Here is a 10,742-nt window from a genome sequence, read left to right as displayed (position 1 = left end):
ATGAGCCGTCTTATCGGCGGAGATTGGAAGAAATGTGTACGACACCCGATGTGAATGGAAAAAACGATACTTTAAACGTCATTGAGGATTAATAATAATACTGTTGCCGAACGATCGACTCTTTCAATTTCGAACACAATTTTCTTCTGTATTTTTTTTTTTTTTTTTTTTTTTTTTTTACGAAAAAAATCTCATTACTCACCGACGTAAAATATTTTGTAACTTTAACGATCTATAATTAACCGCTATGAATGCAGGAGATTTATATTCTTCATTCCCAAGCAATGAAATTCTAAGCGAAATTGAAATTGGTAAAGGTTAAACTATGAAATTATACTCGTTATTAGAATTTATTTATTATTGGCTTCGTCGAACGAAGGTTTTTGTTATCGATGAGATTTCAACTTTTTTGTTACGATCAACATTCGAGGGAAAATGAAAATAACGTCTAATGAAATCTAGTCGATCGGCATCGACATTTCGATTCGGTGGACAACGGCAGACAATGCGCTCGCGTGCGCGCAGAAAACGACTCCACCTACGAGCCTCGCGCCCACGCGGCGCGATGCGGTGAGCGTGAGCGACGCGATTTTTCTGACACGGGCTGACAGCCATTGACACCGCAGCAAAAATCAAAAATCCTTTAAGGAATACAATTTGTTACAACTTTCTCTTTAAAAAATTAAAATTAGATAAATATTTTCTATTAGAAAAATTTTCTTTCCTAATAATCTAGAAATATATCTTACGTAAATTTTTCTCCTTATCCACATCTGCAAAATCAAATATGATAAATCGACTCGGAATTTTATAGAATCACGTGTCGAAGAGGTAAAACGTTGGAAAAAGAAAGCAAGATGATACGATATACGAGTAGGCTCACGGAAATCCTCGGGATCATTCCCTCGAAAATCGTATCGCTTACCGGCGCGTGGAATTTCGCGACTTGTTGCGAGCACATGAAAGTTCGACTCTGTCAACGCGCGTGGAGCCGTGGGGGACGAAAACGAGAAGAATGAGTAAAAAAATCGGTGGGCCAAGGGGGCGAGGGTGTTGCGCGGAGGCTGCGTGCCATAAAAAATCACCCGCAGCTCATAAACTAACGCTAGATCTTATCTGGCGAATGCCGAACGGCTCGCGTCCGCTTTGCAGATTCCGAGCGTATTTCTTTGGCGTCACGCTCGAATCTACATATGCAGGATGCTCGCCTCTTTTATCTGATTCAATGTTAATCAAATCGCGGACACAAGGTAACGAAATGCTGTCTTAACACCTTTCCTTTCAGAAGAAAAGAAAAAGAAAAGGAGGAAAGTTGAACGTACGAACGAATAAATCAATTTTGCACCATTTCCATTGTTAAACAATTATTGAAACTCTATAAATTCATCTATGTATGAAAGGAAATCGAGTCTTTCCTTCATCTGAAATATTAAATATCTCATTCTCAGAAAAAGAAATTAGAAATATTTGTTACTTTAGAATTCCCTGAATCAATGAAAATAATTAGTATAACTTGTATAACAAACTCTTATCGAAACATATCCTTGAATCAGTCTTATATGAAAATTTCTCGTAAAAAACATTCTAATCGTCTTAATAATTGTATCTCAAATCCCTCCATAAGGAAACCGCAACACGAATCTAACAAAGTCTCTGGAATTCTAGAACAAGTGAGCGACACACAGGTGCCTGCTCACCGACTCGAGTACCGTATCCAGCACGCGCTTCATCGTCATCGTTCTCGCAATAAAGCGCGCGAGTTCAACGATAAAAAGGCGTACAAGCCGCACGGCTAAGCGAGCGTAGCGGGACGATGGAGTTTGTCTTTTGGCTCCGCGATATTCCTTCGGGGACTTGCCACGGGGCCACGGCACCGTGCACGACTGCGTAATGAATTTCGGAACGAAATTTCCGCCGGGGCCCGTTTTAATGCGGGAATAAAGTAGCGTCCGGGTCGATGGGGTCGCGGGCTGCGGCGCAGCGACCACGCTCGTGGAAGACAATGGGGCCCTGTGTACGCGTATGGCCCATATGGGAGGCCCCTTCGCCAACAGAAACGGCCGGCGAGAACATTGTCTCGAAAAACCATAAAATAAAGCAGCGGCTGGTTTCGGCTCCGCGCCAGCGTCTCGACGACCACGTTGCTGCTCCTGATGTCTTCCAGATACATGCACTGTATTAGACTTGGCGGGGAAATTCTGCTCCTTCGTCCGTTCAATTTACCCTCTAAGGGAAATTCTTGGATGTTAGGAAGCTGTGCACGTTATTGGAGAACGATGTCGCGAGGAGTGTACACGTGAATCCCGTTTAAACGTTATATGGTTCATCGATGTAATTCCATCGATTTATATTTCAAGATTAGAAACTTATTACCGCAAGATTTCTAAAACCAAAAATTGTATAATATTATTTTAAAATTATTCCTTCATTGGGCCAAATATCGGATACAATTATTTAAATACTTCCTGATGATAAGAGAACCGTTAAATCCAACAATTTTTATTCGACCACTAATTCAAACCGATCTGTCTTCCACCCTTCTTTACGTAATACTTTCTCCCGTACCTTCCGAATGTATCTCAACCTGATCCACAACGAAACACCAATCATTCGATGATACTTCAATCCACCATAACTCGTGGCTGTCCAGTAAATCCCTCTCTATCACTTAAAATCCAATTACGATTAAATCGAAAGGGTACACTGGCGCGCAATATTTCAACGAAGCATCAGGAAAAAGAAATTCGAAGTTGCAAGTCACGAGAGGACTTAAGGCATAGGGGAGGGAGGAATGGAGGACGTGGAGAAAAGAGAAGAACAACGGCGTCTCGCGGCCACCCAGCAGCCAGTGGTCGCAGAATTCGGGGCCCTGGTCGGTCGCCCGCTCGTAAATTCTTTCGGCGTAATCATAATAAATCGTGCCGCCTCCGATCGGTCTCCCGTCGCCATTTTTCCGCTGCCCATTTGCAACCGATCATCCGGGCGTCGTTTCAATTGCCATGGGGATAAAGTACTCGCGTCGCATAAAGCGCTCAGCCGCGTGCTCACACGCACGTCGTCGCGCGACTACACGCGCGAGTAACGTTACGCCTTGGCCACGGCTTGCCTCGCTCGCTCGCTCGCGAAGATATCCATCTCGTGGGCGCCCGCGCGAACTTGATTTATCGGGTTCTCGCGATAACCCAACCGTGCCGTACCGTGGGGCGCGAGGAAAAAAAGGAAAGGAAAAAAAAAAAGAAGAAGAAGAAAAGAAAGGAGCAAGAACAGAGGCGAAAGAAGAAGAACGTTCTTCCTTTCTTTCCGCTCGTTCCTCTCGCTTCCTTTCGGGCCTCGATTCCAGGAATCGACATAAATCCCGGCACTTTATAATCTGTGGTGGAAGGCACACGGGTAGAGATACGATCGGGTGAAGAACTCGCTGGAATCAGCGAGTAAGAGAGTGGCTAGCGAGGAGAGAGTTTGCAGCAGGTGCTGGCAAGGGCGGATTTAAGTATGGTTACGTACATACGTACGATAGATTGAATTTGCGATTTTTTAAAAGATCCTGAAAATAGAGATAATTAAATCTTTGTTATTATTAATGCCTTCTCCTTTTTCATTGTAATTTTGATTTATTGATTTTGCACACGATCGAAGAAGATATCTTTTTGTTGTTTTTAACGAACAATTTTCTTTTTTCATTATTTTTTATATTTTATATATATATATATTTTTTTTTCTATTTTGAGATTTCTTGTTGTTTATACACATTCTTAAAGATCCTTTTAAATATTCATTTTTTTTTTTTACCTTTTTTTAAATAATTTTTTTCGTATCTGAACTTTTTTATTTATTTGTTTTTTTTTGAAGACATTTATTTATTTTTTCTTTAAATTTTTTGAATGTCAGAAGGATTTTTTTAAAGATAAAGAAATTGTAACTGTAAGAAGTTTTTATTTTCTTTTTTTCAAATTTTGGAATCAATTTTTACGTTTTTTATGTTTTTTCCGAAAGAATTTAATATCTGAATCTCCCATTTCGAAATTTTTTTTAATTTGCGAAATTAATGAGCACTTGACATCTTATTTGATGACCAATACATCTTCTAAATAATTTTGAAAATGATATTTGAAGAGAAAAAAATCCGTAATGTACCCCCGGAGATTTGAACTCGAGACCCTTCGATTAGCAACCATACGTCCTAATCATTTCTCCAAGAAACCTTTTGTTTAGAAATAAGTTATTTAATCAAATAAAGTATTGATACTAAAACATTCACTATATTTAAGATATTTCATATTAAATTAATAACTTTGAATGTTGAATTTGAATTTTGTTAATATATCTATTAACTATTAACTATTTAATAAAATATTATTAATCAATAGAGTTTTTTTTAAAATTTCTTTTCACATCACAGGTGTTATGCATATATATTTTTTATGGCAATCTCAGCAACGATATTCCGATCTTTCCGCTCGCACAAGTGGCGGTCTTTTTATCACGATCCTTCGAAGGCAGTTCTAGACACAAGAAACTGCTCGCTTCGGGGCATCAGCCCCATAATTCTACGTTACTCTTGCATTAACTCGACGAATCATCTGCTTTGAGCTGTTCACCTGCGTAACGCGTTCCTACCGATGCTAAATCTTCCGCGTGTCTCGAAGATAAGATCCAAGATTCGATTTCGTCGTGTTATTACGTTAATTGCAACAGCTTCTCCTTTTCCATATTTTCCCTCGGTTAATCCTTATTCTTATACATTCTCTCTATCCTTTAATCTTTAATCTTTGCAATTCATCCTCCATCACTTTCACCATTATTACGAAATCGAATTAAAATTCCAAGGAAGATCGAGAAGGTAGCCGAACATTATTTTCGTATCAGGGAGTAACTATCGAAAAATGGATCGATTTTCCTTTGTAACACGATACACAACACCCCACCCTCGCAAGCTACACGGCCGGAACTCGAGGATTCTTCCACACACAATCGCTCAGCCTCTCACGAATGCGACAGGATCACCGGCCGAAGAAATCTTCCCACAAAAAGTAACAGGTAGGTATCCTGTTTCCATTGAGAGACAGGTAGAAGAGTCCTTCGACGGTGTCTCGAGCGTCAATACCCATCGAAGAGATTCCGTGAAAGGGACTCGTCCGTCGCGGAAGGAAAGGATGTCCCTCCTCTCCCCTTCCCCCCTCTTAAAATAGATTAATGTATGCAAAAGTCTCAAAAGGCGAGGAACCATTTTTCCCATCGGAACAAGTGAACCCGACCCGCTTCGAGAAAATCTCCGCTTCCACCTGTGATTCACCTTCTCTCCTGCTTCCCTCTCGATCGTTCTCATCGATCCTGGGAGACTGGAACTGGAAGCAGATTTTTCCCAGGAGCACTATGAGACGTCCATCATCCGTGACAATGTTTCCTTCTTCCGCGCGATGTTTTTACGCGCATTTCCAAGACTCGATTTCCCATTTTCAAATTTGAAAATTCTCTTAGATTTCCATCCAATGTTTCTTCGCGCGTAAATCTTTTAACCTAACGCGAATCTTCCACAACCGTGCTTCTCCTCTCGCAAAGTATATTCGAATACACGTGCTCTATACCAGAACACGACTTTCAAGATATCGATCCGCATGAATTCACATCTTGATAAGAAATCGGGGTCATTAAACACCGATCGTCAACCGTTCACGTTTCTGAGAAGGCGAAAGAAGTCGCAGGGGGGTCTGGATAGGAAGTGGATCCGATATTCGAGTTCGGTATCGTACCCAATAATGGTTCCATGGGGTTACATTTCCCATGGAGTGACCGCAAGGTGGTCCATCGAGTTTCTCAGTCCCCCCTTCGGTCGGGATCTCGGTCGAAACGAGGCTCCCATGGGGTCCCGTGAGCGCAACCCACAGCACCTGCCCACGGTCACCGCCCCATTACAAACTTCTCTCCTTCCTCCACCCGAACTGCTACCGTGTTAACAAACGTAGCAATAGGAACAAACACCGTGGTTAACAAAAAATAAAAATAAAAAAAAAAGAAAGAAAAAAAAAAAAGGCAACCAAGATTTCATTCTCGATGGTATATCCAGTCGATAATATCCAGTTAATTAATTCGTGTTACGATACCTACGATAATTGGATCACCTATCGATCGATCCTTTTCCACGGTTCCCACCGTGGAAGAATTGCGGCATCGCCTCGTGCGATACCACTTGCCACGCTGGTTGCCGCCATCGTTGATCAGACAGACTCCCAGAAACGTTCATCCCGTGTTACGCCTATAATTGCCAGGGACAACGCGACGTATCGATCTCCTTTCCCGCATGTCACCCCGCGTTTCGTTAGACGGCTCGCATGTGAAATCGTGCCATTAACACGACCAAGTGGGGAATCGGCCAAGTCTGTGTGTATTTAGTAGAAAACACCGATGGATGAACTCTCACGGGACAAACTTGGAGGCCGAGTTGCACGTTCGACCGCGTCTATTATCGTGGAAGGTATCGTTTCGAAGGATTGCCAATTATTATCTCTCCTTGCGTTTTGAATGGATCGAATGAGAGACGGAAGAAGCATCGAACGAAGCAGAGAATATTTTGGTAAAAATTTCCATTAGGAAATCGTTAATATTAATTAATATAAAGTACGAGAGATGCGATTAAAGTTGTTTTGTTAAAATTGATGGAAATAATTTTGTATCCACCAAAAGAGATTTGATCTCCTTGTTAAATCGGTCCGCGTGATTAATGAGGATCGAGTTTAATCGATCGACAAAACGGACCCAATTTGTATACGAAGAAAAATCGATGAAGGGAAAATTGTTTTTAGGAATGGGAGAGTAATAGAGGCGGTATTGTTCGTTTTATCATAGCGCACGATTGCGAATGAAATTAATCAGTGTCTGGCGAGGTGTGTGGGTAAATTGGAGCGTGTCGAGCGAGCGGAGAGCTGTAGAGATCCGTCCGTAGACAGGGCCACGACACGACGGAACACAGCGGCACGGCAAGAGGCAATGGCAACAGGAGGAGGCCGTGCCGCCGCTGTCTCTAGTTCTCACGGGGTTACGAGAAAGCGTTCCTCCTCTTTCTTTCTTTCTCTCGCCGCCTCGCTTTCTTCCCTCCGCCCTGATTCGTCTTCCATCCCGCTCCGTAGACTGGCTGATTGAACAGGCGAGAACAGCCAGCTCGTGAACTTTCCTCTACGACGATTCGAGATCCGTTCCAAGATCAAGAACGAATTCCTTTCTCGTTCCAAATATTATTTTTCTTTAACCGAGGAGTCAAACAACGTTCGCGAATTCATCCCGAGAGATAAAAGGATCGATATTTTATTTCCATCCCAACAGAATTAAGAACAAATCCTTTCTCTCCCTCTCCCTCTCTCTATCTCTCTCTCTCAAATTCCCTTTCGGAAGAAAGCGAAGAGAAGGAATTGACGATAGGAAGAAAATGTAGAAAAGAGCAATCGCGTATACGATTCACTCCGCTCCATTATCGTTCGAAACAATGAGACCTCATTAATTAGTCATTCCCATTTCTGAGGTCACGGCACGTAACATTCAATTTCTGAAAAGAAAAATCATCTAAATATGAAGGTGCGCGCGGGCAAGCGGAGCCAATCGTAATTATCGATTTTACGGCCCTTTAATGACACGGCTGCACACAATCGGTCGACGTTACCGCTCCGCGTCGAAATACACTTTCGCACGACCCAGCGAAATAATCGGTGTTCACCTGTGCACGCGGGAACCCGAGGTGCCTTCGACGCGGTACGAAAGGTGAAATCTCGGCAAGAGGGGAACCTTGGCCCGGGTCGTGCAAGACCTGTCGCCCGCTGCATCTATTCTCTCCCTTCTCCCCGTTCTCCTTCTCGGGGAGATGCAACCTGCGCTTCCCACGGAAGCGGAAAACCCGGTCCACCGAGGCGAGGGAAATCGAAAATCATTACACAGATTTTTCCGAAACCGTTCCTACGCTACGGATCGTTTCATTATTATTCTCCTCGATCCATTTCCTTGGACGAAGAGAAACTCGTCCCGGACAGATGTTCCGAAAGCCTTACGCAAACAAACAAACTCGACTTGACTCCACTTTTTTCCACCGATACTTCGTTACACTTCAACGCATTATATTAACACTACTACGCCACTCGAATTTTATTTTCGTCACGTCGCGATGATCGATAATTTGACTTTCGTTTACTCTACTACCTCTTCCCCCGATCACGTTCCCGGTATATAAAAACCGTATAAATACCAAGAGGATTAAGAAGCGTATTCAGCGAGGAGGGCGCACTTATCACTTTTAACGTCATCCATCTGAAATAATACCGTCATTGTGCGGTGTCGTGAAAATGTGCTGGCCTCGAGCAGGCTGCCCGCCTATATTCGGTGTGTATTCCAGCCTAATAAAATCTGAATACCCGAATGGCTACCTCTTGATAGCGTTTGACACGAAGACAATCGCGGATGATTACCGCCGCGCCGGATAATAGATTTCCCTCCACCCTATACCTCCGTCTTGTACGTACTCCGCGGACACCGTCTCGCACTCTCTTCCCACCTACGCGTTGCTAGTTGGAAACGAGGAACGCGCAATTTCATTCTAATTGATAGTACTCGGTCGATCGGTGTCTCTCTTGTACTGGTTAGCCGTGTCGGCCGCTGCTATATCCCAACTGGTTACAAGCCGTAAACGGATTCTTTTTAATGGGGGGCCGAGATTCGTGAGAAAGGCCATTACGATAGGTGATACGGAAGGTTGAAACGGAGGCGGAATGCCGCCGCGGCCGGACAGAAGCGCCTCGTCTTATTTATATATCGTCGGTTTCCACGCCGATCCCTTCCTTCCTACACCCGATTCTAATGGGCAGAAGGGAAAGATTTCTTCGTTCGAGGGAAATGGCAAGAATCGCGTTGCTTTGCGTTTCTTTCATCGAGGAGTATAGTAGTTTTATCGCGAGATACGTTCCTTCGTTTATTCTTATTGTTAGAGTAGAATAGATTTCACCGGCATTTTTATGGGTGGATGCTGTGTTGCGATGGCATTTGGGAAAGGGAAATGTCAGAAATAATTAATTATAAAATTCGAAAAGGATATAATGGTGTTCCATGTAACATCAGTATTTCCATTCTATTCTAAATGCCTTTTAAACTTTCGTTCGTTCTTTCGTTTTATTTATTTATTTTTAAAATACTCCGTGTCGTTTTCTCTTTTTGGAAAAGAAAAGAAAACTCCAATCGATATTAATTGTTCGAATAAATATATACGGCGGTGAAACATACGGCGAGGAAGAAGAAAGAAGGTTATCGACCCCTCGCCGTTGACGAATCGACGCCACTTTTTATCCAGCTTCCGGCTCGAGATCCCTTGGCGCGGTTCACCGGAAGCGTTTAGGCCTCGTCACGCTTGTTTTAATTACGCGACCAGGCCCCCGCTCGTTCGTCCATGCACCGCACCCACGAACGAAGTGGCGGAGGCCGGACTAGCTACATCCTTGGCTTCGACACCTGGCAGTCCAGAAGGGAATTAATTTTTTGGATTAGCTTATCGCCTCTAACCGAGCCACCTATTTCACCCGGGAACGGGGTTAAGACCGGCTAAGCAGCTTTGTATTAATGAGGTTCCGGCCCGAAACAGTCGATGCGCAGTTTCTTCTTCCTCCTCTTCTTTCTCCTTCTCCCCTCGCGGCCGGTTATTATTCCACCGTTACTTTTCGACCCACCACCAGATAACATCAATTTTCTGTTCGATGAATATGGCTAACGAACACGATGCCTCTCAGGATCCCATCAGAGAAATTCGGGCTTCCGTTTTGTCAGTGAACATTGTCACGCGATGAAATTCGAATCTTTCCTTCCCTCTCTCTTTCTCTTCCGACAATAACATTAAATTCTCAGCCACGATGGAGGTAATATCGTAAAATGACGTTGTTTAACAATCGTCCAATTGATTAACGCGCCACGCGAGAGAAAATAACGATCTCCTGCGCTTGTGAGCGCTTACGAGCGCTTGAATGTCGCGAGTGCGCGAGTGGAACAGGTTAATCTTCCTCAAACCTCCTATCGTTTCTTAACGACGAGAGTTAAGAAATAATTTTATATTGAAAATATAATGTTTTATATTAAACTATATAAATATATTTAGAAATATAGATTTTTAAGTCTTGAATAAAGTTAGAAGCTTTATGTTAAATATTTCATAAATAGAAGTAAATATAGAATTTATTTGATATTTCTTCTCCATCTCACGCGAGATTTATCGCCGCGAGATAGAGATTAGACGATTTTCTTTTCCATCGACGATCCCCTTTCCGTTTCTTCTTTCTAAATTTCGTGATGCTTTCTCTCCTATATAGATAGGAGATAGATCAAACGAAAATTCACCGTTGCTTACTCGATCGAGTTTATTCGTTCGATAGGCCGATCTCTCTCAGGCTCAGAGAAAAATAAATCGTTAATCGTAACGCGCAGCCTGACGCGGGTTCACGTACGAAAGAACTCGCGAAGCAGCGTGAGCGGATGTATGACGAAAACGAGGAGGCGAGCTATCCCGCGGAGGCGGTGGTCGTTCACACGAGCGGATTCGTGACTCCCCGAAGCTCCTAAACGCCTCGCGAGCCGAATAAATTGCGACCAATCGCATGCTACGAGACCATACCCCGTGCGATATACGTGTACGAGGCTGCTTACGAAGTATGAACTTTTGTCGGATGCGCGCCTCTTCGTGGCTCGTGCGCGCAGGTAGATGACGTTAACGAGGACGATAAACC

Source organism: Apis laboriosa, unplaced genomic scaffold (assembly GCF_014066325.1).
Source record: "Apis laboriosa isolate Shangri-la unplaced genomic scaffold, ASM1406632v1 scaffold42_cov153, whole genome shotgun sequence".
Lineage (NCBI taxonomy): Eukaryota > Metazoa > Arthropoda > Insecta > Hymenoptera > Apidae > Apis > Apis laboriosa.
The sequence above is the reverse complement of the archived record's forward strand: the minus strand, read 5'-3'. Positions refer to the sequence as shown.